At 46.7% G+C, this 12,904-nt stretch overlaps 2 protein-coding genes across 4 annotated transcripts in view; one reads left to right on the top strand and one right to left on the bottom strand.

Moving 5' to 3' along the window:
• Positions 1-12,904, bottom strand: part of Kcnj9 (potassium inwardly rectifying channel subfamily J member 9) — a 63,382-nt gene that overhangs the window by 31,933 nt on the left and 18,545 nt on the right. The window lies entirely within an intron of this gene.
• The window catches only part of Kcnj10 (potassium inwardly rectifying channel subfamily J member 10), a 34,499-nt gene that overhangs the window by 7,308 nt on the left and 14,287 nt on the right, over positions 1-12,904 (top strand). Inside the window, exon 1 of one of the 3 annotated variants that reach the window (XM_070000301.1) lies at positions 10,294-10,354. The exons of the other annotated variants lie outside the window; for them this stretch is intronic. The gene's annotated coding sequence lies outside the window, so the exon portion shown is untranslated. Of the gene's footprint in view, positions 1-10,293; positions 10,355-12,904 lie in introns of those variants that run through there. 3 annotated transcript variants of the gene reach the window in all.

Consider the following 12,904-nt stretch of genomic DNA (forward strand, 5'->3'; position numbering starts at 1 on the left):
TCTAGTCACTGCACCTGCTTCCCCAGTCCCCACAACCCAAGCAGTGGAGGTCCAACAAAATGGTAGCACAAGCCTAAAGACCCCCTAAAATCCTGAACACATGCTCATTCTGAACACTAGATCCCACCCCTACTCCCAAATACCTGACCACTCTGAGACTTTGCTACGTAGAGCTCTCTTTTTGCTCTTTCACACACAATTCTCTTGAATAGAAGGCCAAACTGAGGTAAGAGGTGGGTGCACTCAGACTGCCCACCCACTTTTTTCCAGTGCTACCTAGGACCAAGGGAACTGGCTTCCTGCAGCCCCTCCCTCCCCCAACCCTCCTATCCCTGTTACTTTCTCCATTTAGAAAGTCTTCCCTGGCAAATGGCAGGTTTGAGGGCCTTAGTCAAGTCTCCCTTCCCTGACTACTGGGCAGTGCCCCCGGGGAGCCCCAGAGGGTTAAGATCTCCACAGACTCAGCCTTGCCCCACCCCCTGTCTCTCCTGTTGCCAGCAGCCCCCAGCTCCCGCCCCTGGGGCTGTGGGACAGTGAGGGCTGAGGGGCTGGCTCTGCATACTAATGTCCTGCCCATTGTCAAAGCCCCTTTGTGCCGGGGAGCTCCATTGAGGCGGCTCTGGGGCGGGTACAATGGGGGCTCTGTCCCTGAGCTCCCCCAAACAGTCACCTGCTTTCAGAGCCTCCCCCCACCACCCCCCACCCGGCCTAGTGTCCGAAGGGCCCAGAGAGCACGGGGGAGTGGGCTCAGGGCCAGGGGGAATGGGTAGAACGACACCCCCGCTCCCTGGGCAGGCTGGGGAGATAGGCATTTGACGGGGCTGTCTGTGGAGAGCATAAGAAGAGACAGGCCTGGATCACAGCGGGCGGGGGCAGTCTGTGGAGGGAGTTGGAATGCAGGTCTGAGGGGCCCAAGATAGAGCAGGGGCACTCATAGCCTGCCCACGCCACCTTCCATATGCCCAGCCCAGGCCCGTGGCTGCCCAACCCCCTCTTCCTCCCACGGCGGGGACACACTTGAGCTCATATATGCAGAGACACACAGGCACACACTCATCTATGCAGTCCCACACACATGCACCCCCGTGCCCAAGCGGATGTGCCCAGACAATATGCTCAGTGAGGCACACAGATGCCACATGGCCCCAGCATCCACCAGCAGCATGTGCACCTGCACACCTCCTCCCTGCTACCCCACCCCTTTCCCTCTTTGCCTCCCTCCAGCAGCTGCTGCAGGTACGTGGGCACCATCCCCCCTCCATGCCCCAGCTGCCCTCTGCTGCTCTGACACAGGTTATAACAAGTTTGCACTTGTTGTGACCTCAAGAATGTGGCCCTGGGGCGGGGAATGTCCTGCTGGTCCTGCTGCCCCAGACTGTACCTGCTTATACGTTAACCACAAAGTCTCCGCTGAACTCTGAGCATAGTTCCTCTATGCACCCCCCCAAAAAAAATCATGGAGAGAGTTCTGTGGGCCAGGATCCCACCCCAGGGCTGAGTCAAGTTCACCAGATGGAGAGATGCATAAATAGCTAACTCCACCTCGACCCAGTGCAAGCCTGGCTGTCCTTGGCATTTACTCAGTGTGCTCAGGCATAACCCACCTCCTCACAGTCCTGTGGGCAGAAGGGACAGTTGTTATTTTCCCAGGGAGGCCCTGACAGGTGAGATGAGCTATTCAGGCTGTTAGTGGTTAGTTAGACTAGAAGGAAGATCTCTTGCTTCCAGTTTTTTGTTTGCTTGTTTTGTTTTGTTTTGTTTTGGTACTAGCTATCTCTGGCTCCACTCAGATGACTCTCTCTACTCCTGAAAGAATTTTGCCAGAGTCAACTTTTCTTCACCTTCCTCTAGGAGAAGTAGGGTGGAAGCTGTGACTAGAGGACCTTAACGACATTAAGTAGGCTTCTTGGTCTAGAAGGAATCTCACAAGATCCTTTTGACTCTTCTCCTGTCTCATCAGGGCAAGCAAACCTCTTTCCATGTCTTCCTCTCAAACTCAGCCCCATTCCTGCTGCTGATTGTGAGCCACTGCAAAGAGCAACCCCAGCATCTTCTCAGCTGGACTTAGAGTTGGAAACTTCTGTTGGCTAGAAGTCTTTCATGATGTCCAGCTACTATCCTATATAGAAATCCTACAAAACGTGTGAGCTGAGGGCTGCCTATGCCTCCCCTACTATTCTAATCTGGCCATCTGGAGCAGACACCCTTAAAAAGGGAGGAAAGAAAGTTCTCCTGGGAGTTGAGGGCTGATCTTCACAGTGTTGAGCTGGAAGCTGGAAGCCCAGATATAGTAACTCCAGGAGATAAGAGAGTTAATCTCAGAGTGGTTTGATCCTGTGCAATTATAACTGAACATGCTTCAACATGTTTCCATTACATAGGAATTTCACTGTAGGATCCATTCTTTCTCCTCACTGCATATCTAGATGACCCCTCTAGTTACTTAATGCTGCTTAAATTACCTCATCCATCTATATTTTGTACTTGATCCAGCCCTAATACTCTGGTGCAGCTCTTCTGCCTCTAAATGTCCCCCTGAGTGTCCCCTGCTGGGGAAAGAAGTTTGCCCAATGTGGAACTTCAACCCCCCTGTTGAGATGGAACAGTTAATTTGTGAGGAAAGCCAATGAGATGCTCTCCTCTAAATCTGTTTCCAGTCAGTGACTGCATGCCATCCTCACCCCATCCTCTCTTATTCAGGGAACTCTTGAGTGGGGTATGTGGTTGTCTCCCAGGGTGAGAGTTGACCCCGAGACTTCTCTGTAAAGGTCAGAGGTTGCACTACATACACCAAAGTGACCTCAAGAAGGAAAAGGAATTGAAAGGACCTGCCAGGGAACTGGCTTACCTCCTGGATATGAATCGTAGACACAGGTACCCATGGCTGTCCATCCCCACTAACAGTGCAGATACATTCCTTAGGCAACAGCAAGGAAATTTTGACTTAACAGGAAGAATGTCCTGGATACAAGGTATCACTAGGCATAGATAGGGGAGGGATGGAAAGAGGTGAAGTCACTTGCCCTCTTGAAGAGAGGTCCCTCTTCAGTCACCTACTAGGCTGCCTGGGCAATAGTTCCTGTGATTCCCAGACCTCTTGTGAGTGATGGGATTTCCAACTGTAGCAGAACTCTGTTGGCCATTGTCATAGCCCCTGTAGAGAGCTCCATTGAAGGTGCCCTCTCCCTCACCATTTGCTCTTCTTGTTGGCCAGCTGCTGTAGGGAGTTAAAAGAAACCCTGAGACTGGCTAGATAGGAGGATCTGATCAAACCCATCCTGGGCTTGGACTTGGGCTGGACAGGAGCTCCATGGGTAATATTCCAAGGATGGCTCCATGCCAACTGGTATTTTGGGACACCAGAGTCAGATATTGTAGAAAGAGAGAAGACAAAGAAGACTAGAGTTGTTGTTCTGATTCTGATATAAAAAGACATATCCCACCAGCAAGCCTCATGATCTTGTGATCTTTGGAAAATTAGTCACCTTTACTAGGTCTTGGTTTCCTCTTCTGTAAAATGAGGCTATAGAATGGGATGACCATGAAGGCCTCCCAGCACCAATATCCTAGGATTCAACGGCTACATGACAAGCACAGGCCGTGTGAAGCAGGCCTGGGTTCAATGTGCAGTGCCACCCTTACTAACAGAACTCATTTTTTTTGTCGGTCGTGGGGCTTGAACTCTGGGCCTTGGCGCTGTCCCCGAGCTCTTCAGATCAAGGCAAGTACTCTACCACTTGAGCAACAGTGCTACATCCTAACAGAACTCTTAAGTCTTGTTTCTGTGCCATTAACACAAGAGCTACCACGTAGATAACAAACACCTTCCCATGGAGGGCAGGGTGATGCCATGCATGCATGGAACATCAGCACAATCCTGGTACTCAGGAAAGGCTGGGATAGGGACGTTTGTGCTACATTGGGAACCCAGGGAAAGCACAGCCTACATGGAGATAGGATCACCCATAATGGGTTCCCAGAGAAAGCTGAGGCCATGAGGAAGAGTAGAAATTAACCAAGTAAACTGGGAGGGGAGGAGTGCTCCAAGGATGGGGTCCCATTATTTGGTAGGAGTGTGGTACATTCCAGAAATAATAGAAGTTTGATGTGGTTTGTGTGTAGAGAATGTGTGTGAGGGATGAATAGAGGACAGAGAGATCAATGCTGGAGAGACTAAAAGAAGCCGGATTGTAACAGATTCTGATTAGCCTGTCATTCTAGGAGCTCTAGAGGTGCCCCCTTCCCTCCTCCCTCCCCCCACCCCGCCCCACGGCTTCTATTTAGTCCTTGTCCAGCTTCTGATGCCCGTTACCTTGGTCACACAGGCCCAATGGCATGAGGACCCCCACGAGGACTATTCAGTCCACTTTGAAGCTTTTGTTCTTCTGTTGCCTGGCTATGGGGCCCAAGCCTGGCATTTTCTGTTTCTCTCTTTTCTAGCTCAAAAATCTATCTCCCATGGAAAACTCTAGATTTCTGGAGTAAAGATTTTGGTATAAAGGCTGAAGTAGGAACGGCCAGTGCCAAGTGCCCCAAAAGCATGATACACTTTGAAAGAGGGCCTGAGGAAGGAAAAGGTAGTAGAGATCATCGATCCTATAAGCTCTTTTTTTGTCATTGTTGTTGGTCATGAGGCTTGAACTCTGGGCCTGGGCACTGTCCCTCAGCTCTTCAGCTCAAGGTTAGTGCTCTACCACTTGAACAACAGCGCCACTTCCGGTTTTCTGGTGGTTTATTGGAGATAAGAGTCTCACGGACTTTCCTGCCTGGGCTGGCTTTGAACTGTGATCTTCAGATCTCAGCCTCCTTAGTAGCTAAGATTACAGGCGTGAGCCACTGATGCCTGGCTTCCTATAAGCTCTCTCAAATCTAGAAATACCAGAAGAAAACACAAAGTTGAACAGGATGAAAGTTAAGAATCACTTTAGGTCAAGCCCTCCCTTTTAACTATCTGATACAATGTCAGGATGAGAGACAAGCAAGTGTATGGAGAAGAGGCCGTGTCAACTGGGATCACCCCAGGTCCTCTCTCATGTAAGGCGGGGACACCCGCCAGGACCCCAAGCCTCACCAGCCTTCATGCTAGAACAAGGAACAGTCTTTTCTCTAGTTTCCCTCATTCTCCCTGCAGGCTGCTCCCAACCCCTGTTTATCAGGTCTAACCTTGCTCTCATTGGACATTCTCTAGTTTCCCAGAGTCTGGTGACAGATCAGGTGACAGAATCTAATCTTCTGGTGACTGTCATCCTGCTCCTAAAAAAGCTTTCCAGCTGCCTGGAGTCCCTAAGTTTAGGAGCAGATGTGGGTTTGAGGGGTCAGTGGGCAGTCATCAAGATACTTATCTTTCTTCAGCATTCTATACCACAAGCCTTTCTCATTCCTTAGCAGGTTCAGAGGACTTTACAGGAAACTTAATTTTGGTAATTATAGGTGGTTGGACTAGAGTACTAAATATGAAGTCCTCTAAGTTTTTGGACTCAATCCCCTTCCACAAATCACTATTACTCTACAGGAAAAAGATAGTGCTCTAGCCAGGCACTGGGTGGCTCATGCCTATAATCCTAGCTACTCAGGAGTCTGAGACCTGAGGATCATGGTTTGAAGCTAGTAGAAAAGTCTGTGAACTCCTATCTCCAATTAACCTCAAAAAGCCAGCAGTAGGGGTATAGCAGTGTGCCAGCCTGAGAAAAAAAGACAAATGAGAGCACAAGGCCCCAAGTTTAAGCTCCAGGATTGGCGCGCGCATGCACGCGTGCGCGCGTACACACACACACACACACATACACGGCAATGGTTTATTTATCCTGAGTATTTTCAGGCCCTCTTGGGTAAATCAAAATGAGTAAAGATCCACAGGACCTAGAGGCAGAGGTTATATCTTGTCATTAAATAAGTGTCAGCCAGTTTCCTTACCACTCTGTGTCTTAGTTTCTGTAATTCACCAGAATTAGAGAAATATCCTTATTTGCACGAAAGCCTTATTTGCAGATTTCACAAACTTTATCTCACATAATCCTGAACATATGACACAGTTTTATTGCCTCTTTAGATGAGGAAACTGAGCCCTAGAAAGATTAAGAGATTGATTAGTGTTCCTATAGTTAGTAAATGACATAGACCAGGATGGCAAATAGTAGCAAAGAATAGGTAGGGACCGTAGGCTGTGTCCTAGACATGCCAAGATGACAAATAGTTTTTATTTGTGAGGCTAATTCATTTTATTGAAAATTATTCTGTGTTACCATGTTAAGAAAGATTCTGAGGGTCAGTTCGAAAAAAGGTGTTGTGATGAATTAGTGATATCTATGCTGTGTGTGTGTGAGAGAGAGAGAGAGAGAGAGAGAGAGAGAGAGAGAAAAAGCGATGTGGGAGGCTTATACATAAGGTATAGTTGACATCCTATCTCAAAAATACCCAAAGATGACAAATCTAAATCCTAAGCACTTAAATTAAATTTAAATGTACCAGCTTAATAAAATGACTAAGATATAGTCTCTGCTTTCAAAAAGCTCACAGTCTTTTGAGAAGGACATAGAAAATTGTGATAAAATGTCATTTGGCAGCCTCCATAACATCTCTGGTCATCCAAGAAAAGATATTGCATATACAACCTGGAAGGATAAAAAGGATTTTAGAGGGACAAGAGGGGCCTGGAGGGAATCTAGGGGTGGCAAGAGGCATACCAGTCAGAGCCCTAGGAACAAAGGCATGGGGACAGAAAAGGAGAGTGCAGGACACAGTCTCTGGCTGGAACACAGGGATGCAGAAAACTAGAGCCAAAGGGAGACTTTAAGGGAGGGGAAGGGGAATCATAAAAAAGATGGGATAAAGGGTGAACGAATTCAACAGTGATACTCACTAGTCACTGTGTTGGAAATGAGCTTTACAACTTGGCGGGGAGGGGTTTGGAGAGAAAAAGTGGGAGAAAATGAGGGAGGGGTGACACTGTTCAAAAAGTAATGTACTCATTCCCTGACTTATGTCACTGTAACCCCTCTGTACATCACCTTTAAGATAAAATTTAAATTTAAAAAATTAAAGTAAGGTGGAGGTCAGGCATGGTGGTATGTGTCTTCAACCTTAGCAATGCGGGAGGCTAATGCAAGGTGATTGTGTGTGAGTTCAAGGCCAGCCTGGGCTACATGGTGAAACCCAGCTTGCAAAAAAAACAAGAGAAGAGTGAGGTGTTACATGGTTTGCCATCCTTTATACTGTGTCAAGTAATTTGGGTTTCCTCAGAAAAGCTGTGAGAGTTCATTAAAGGATTTCAAGCCATGGAGCCAAGTGATAGGATCAGAACATACCGTAGTAGTAGTACCGTAGAAAGTACTGTGGCAGCTGAGGGTGGGGCTGGGGAAGGTGAGCCCCTGGGCAGGAGGACCAGGAGCAACGTTTCAGATGTAAGAGAATATGAGGCTGAAGGATATGGAGAGAAGCCCACAAACATGGATTGATAAGAACTGGTGACCAATGGGATGAGGGGCAAGACAGACTCCAGGCATGACTCAGGTTTCTAGCCTGGACACTGAATGGATGGTAATTCTGTGTATAAGGAGGAAAACACCCAACTCTTGAAGTGCGAGGACATGGGTCTGCCCATGGCAACACTGGAATGTTCTGGACAGAAGCAGCATGGAAAGTACTTGGATATGCAAAGCAGAAGTGAAGTAAAATCCATTGGAGTGGCTGAAACAGTGGAGGGAGGGAGGGTAGAGTTCTTAGGATGAAAACCAAGGGGGATGCCTGGGAAATGGGAGCATTAAAGGGGCAGAGAGGGACCAGAGCAACAGAAACAGATTGAAAGTACACAGAGATGAGGAAATCTTGAAATATGCCATAAGAAAAAAAACATACTTAGTCCTTCACCTTCTTATGTGCATGATGTCCTCAAAATCTCAGTATGATTAGCTCCTTTTTTTGCAGAGAAAGGAAATGGAAGCCTGGAAGTTTGAGTGATTTTGCTCCAATCATAAAGCCTAAAAATGGCTAAAAGTCATTGAACAGCTAATAAAGATCTACAAAACCAGTGTTTTCTCATCATACTGCACTAGAAGCCAAAAGAGAACAAGTCGGAAATGGACAAGCTGGTTATCAGTCTAAATGCTGTGGAAGGATGGCTGGGGTTGAGAATTGAGAAACTGTCCTTGCATTTAATGACTGGAAGGTCAGCTCTGACCTTGGAGGGAGATTTCCTGTTGCATTCACTGCCACCCAGTGCGGCCGTGTGGATCAAATGGAATTGCTCCGAGCATTCATACAAGTGCTTTGTAGCTTGCAAAGCCCTTTCCTTAAAGGTGGTTATTACTATTGTTTTTATTCTTGGTCTTATTAGACTGAACTATCTTGTATTGCCAATAAGAAATGGCAATATTCATATGGTTCAACTATACAAAAAAGGGAGTAGGTTAGAGTTATTGGAAGGGGTGGTGAAAGTCCATGAGGGCAGGCTGCTCAGACGACGGCAACCTGTGGGTCTGGAGCGGCCTGCCCTCTGGTGGCAGGGAGGTAAATCTTCAGCACAAGGCCTGGAGTTGTCAGGTAGCTGGTGGAGTTTGCTGTCTTGCTCAGTAGAGGTCTTGCTCAAAGGTGGAGGTAAGATTGTCTTAGGGGACTTCATATGAATATTGAGACTAGTTTGATTCCATCAATCAATATTGTTGGAGATAAATTGGACTTAGAGTGCCTCTTTAGAGAATCTTGAGGGCCTAAATCTGGTTGTGATTCATTGAACATCTATACTAGAGCTGAACACACGAAGGGAGGTCTGAGAACAGGCATGTTCATTATCCACTTTCTTCCTGACCCAACCCAGACCCTTAGATTTTCCCCAGTGTTCTTAAGAACCTTTTCAGTGTTTCATGTCTTACTGTTGCAAAAGAAAACAATAACTAGAGTAGTTATTCCTATTGAAGCCATTGCTTCCCACTGATTCTTAGCACCAACACCAGATTTTCTGACTGTTCAGTCAAGGTAAGAAGTGGCGGGATAACATCTTCAAGCAGATTCTCTGAGATGCGGATCCAGATGAGATCGGGCTAGGAGGCTCTCTGAACTGATGCTGCTGGGGCTGAGGAGGCAGTGGTACAGCTTTGTCCTCAGTTGAACCCTGCACAGTGCCAAGCTCCTCACAAAGGACCAGCTCCCTGCAGAGCCCAGGATGTGCAGTTCAGCTGCCCAGACAATGGTTGGGAGCAGAGGCTGTGACTGGTCAATAACTCAGGGAGGAAGTGTGCTGGAACTGGTATGGAGGGTTGGAAGGGAAGGTGCCCAAAGAGGCGGTGTGCCATGAAGTCATTTTTCCTCTTCGGCCAGAGCAAAGGTGCATGTATGTGGGGTCCTTGAGCTTTTACAAGAATACAGTTCCCTTCCTGACAGAGGTGGTATATCCTGGGGATTTGGGATGGAGAAGGGGGCAGGGGTCTCCATCAGCCCACACTGACAGGCAACAGCTATGTCTAAACAGAGGAGAACATCTGACATGGCCTCATGTCTTTGTCCCTCCCTCTTTTGACCAGAAAACACACAGGGGGGTCAGTAGGGCCAGGCAGAGGTCACAAGCTCCCAGGAAATGCTTTGAAGGCTTTTATCCTTTCTTTTGATCAAACTATGAGAACTTTCCAAACGTTGACATAAGGGAAGAAAAGCCTATTCTTCCCTGGGCCGGGGGCCTGGTGTCAGGCTGGGGCTAGAGGATGGGAGGGCCGGAGGGAAGGAGACTCAGGGTGGGAGACAGAGAGAACAGTGACTCAGCTGGAAAGCCAGGCTTCTGGACACACACACACAGTGCCCTCTTTTTCAGTACCTCAAGATTTGTGTGCATCTGGCTCCGTTTCTATTTGTTTGTTTTCCTTGGGGAAGGACAGGAGGGAGATTAATGAATGAAGACATTAAGTTTTAAAAGAGCCTCAAGCCCGACTCCATTCTTCTTCTAACCTAAGGGCTTACATAATCCAGTAGAGCTTTTCTTACTGCCCTCTTCTTATACCCCTTTCCTTTCTCCTCCCTTTTCTCTCATTAAGAGCACTTGGAAGCCCATAAATACTTCTTTTTAGCCCCTGGGGCTACTGATCTCCTCTGGAGGCTTCTTAGGTTGGTATTTAAGTGGGACTTGGTATTCACAAAAGAGGTAAGATAGTTGGTGAGAGGAGACTATTTAACTGCTTCCTCTTACCACTAAGGGCCATAGGAGAAACAGGACCAGACTACAGTAGGAGGGAGTCAGTTGGAAGGAGAGGGGTTTTATTTGTTGTGTTGCTTTCTTTGTTTTGCTTGACACAGGATCTTTCTATGTGGCTCAGGCTGTCCTCAAATTCATGATCCTTCTGCCTCAAACTTCCAACTGCTCAGATTACAGGTATGTGCCACCACTCCCTTCTGGATGGAGAGTGTTAAAGCAGGAAATGGCCTTAGCCATCTTCTACACAACACCTCTAAAATGACCCAGTGTTGTGACTGGGAACTTGTGCCCCAAAGCTGCAATATCCGGGGTGAACCACAGGATATTAGATATCCTTGAGAACTGTTTTGATCCCAAGTAATGTAAATGTTTAATTCTGCTCCATTGTACACTGCTTTTATATTCAAATATGATCTCTTTTCAAAAATACCTAATATAGATGTTTGAGGAATATATGGAAGAATGAATCCGGTGACTTCAAGTATCTCTTGGCACAGAGATATGTGCTATGGTGGGAGCAGTGAATAATTGATACAATCTCTTGAAGAAAGAAAAGCAAAAGATGGTTTGGACTTGCCCAAGTTCACGGAGAGTCCATGGTAGAGTTGAGGCCAGCAGCCAAGTCTCTTGCTTCTCAGTCCAGTGTACTTTCCACCAGGCAGTGCTGTCTCTGATTTTCAGGTAGGGTCTTACCTATTCTTGGGCTTGATTCTCCTGCTTCATCTCCATAATGGGATGCATAGATACATATTGGTCTGGACATAGCCTACCTTCATGTTCTGACTGAGGGCTCAGTTTTCCTCTGCTTGTACATAGGGCTCACCCTTCAAATATCACCTGAATGGTGGACAGCTGCTGGAATGGAGAATGAGCTGGTGTTATAATTTCCTATTGCTATCTACCATGTGACTTAGCTATACTGGACAGTGATTGCTTCAGGAATAACTTCCAATCTAAAATAATTAGAACAGGTAATAGCTATAGTGGGTCTCATGTCTTTCTGGAGACAATCTCCCTTTCTGATTTCATTTCCAAATTCCTAAATCAAGAGATCTTTCTTGGAAGGAATAGGGAGAACTCCCAAGAAATGTTGGTGCTTGTATACCTCTATCAATGACACTTAGGTTTTGGGATAGATATGAGAATAGGAGGATAAAGTGTGGTAAAGAAGTTAAAGGTGAGAGTTGTGTTAAATGAATAGCACACTCTTCCTCTTTACTACCATCGTAGAAAGTGAGATCTTCAGGAAGAGACAGACCCAGAAGGGCTGGAGAAGATTCAAGAAGAATAGCACTCCAAACTGATAGGAAATAAAAAGACAATGAGAAAGGTTAAAAAAAGTGGAAACATTTTAAAAACAGCAAGATGAAATGTAAGTGGGGAAAGAGCGGGACTGTGTTGGTAATAGCAGAGATGAGAAAAGAGCTGGAGGAGAGCTCAGCAGAAGGAAATGGAGAGGACAATGACGAGTCATGCACAGCTGGAAGACACGAGAAGAGAAAGCAATCATAGGGGCAGAGTACTATCCTCAACCATCAGATGTGCCCTTCACGTCATTGTGAGTTTTCTACACCAGTCTGGCTCTTGCCAACTTCCAGCATGTTTTGAGTGCCATCTTCTCTGGCTGTGGAGTGTTGGGTTTGATTGGTGACAGTAATCTCACCATTGTATTAATCTGAAATCACAATCTGAAAGGATGTTGGAATCCAGTCAGAACAAAGCAAAAATCCTAGCTCTGCCACTCCTAACTTGTGTCACCTAGTTCTTGGAGCCTCAATTTCCTCATCAGTTGCTATGAAGATAAGATTAGCTTTACAGAGCTGTTGTAAATGTGAAGAAATGTACAGCACTGGTCTAAAGTAGGCATTCAGTTAGTTAATGGCACCCACTTTCATTTCCATGAAATAAACATTGGGTGGAGGAAGTACTCCATGATCAGAAAAGGAAAGTCATCAAGTGGTTCGGTGAAATGATGCCCAGCAGGCTCCAGCACAACAGGGAAGGGGCCAAAGTTCTTAATGTAAGCCTTGCAGGAGCTGCGGGCTCTACATCCACACTGCAGCTTCACAAACAAGGGGGGATACAAAGGTCCTAAAGGCCCGAGGCTAGAGTGAAGTTCCATCCACTTTACCCAAGACAAGAACTTCCATATCTCCTCAGCCCTACTGTATGGCTAGATTTCCTTCTGAGTCTCTTATATTGACCCTTGGCTGGAGCAAGTGGGGAATCCCTTTCTACTCATCAATTCTCTCATAAAATGCATCCTGAGCACTTACTATGAGCCATCTATTGTGCTACTGTTAAGTGTGTGGCAGAGCTAGCATTTTTGCTTTGTTCTGACTAGATTCTAACATCTTTTCAGATTGTGGTTTCAGATTAATATGATGGTGAGGTTACCATCACCAATCAAACCCAAAAGTCTATACTGATGAGATGCCTGAGACAAACAACTCAAAGAAGGATGTAGGTTGGCTGTTATAGAGGTTTTGGTCCATGGTTGGCTGACACCCTTGCTTTTAAGCCTGGGGCAAGGAGGAAGCAGAATGGTAGAAGGTAATGGTGAAGGAAAGCTGCTCACTACATGGCAGGCAAGAAGCACAAAGGGGGGTAGGGTAGGGATAAGCTATACCTTTCGTTTTTTTTTTGGGTCCGGTCGTGGGACCTGAACTCTGGGCCTGGGAGCTGTCCCTCAGCTCTTCAGCTCAAGGCTAACGCTTTACCACTTGA

This window comes from Dipodomys merriami, unplaced genomic scaffold (assembly GCF_024711535.1).
Source record: "Dipodomys merriami isolate MVZ:Mamm:240054 unplaced genomic scaffold, mDipMer1.0.p SCAF_56, whole genome shotgun sequence".
NCBI classification, from domain to species: domain Eukaryota; kingdom Metazoa; phylum Chordata; class Mammalia; order Rodentia; family Heteromyidae; genus Dipodomys; species Dipodomys merriami.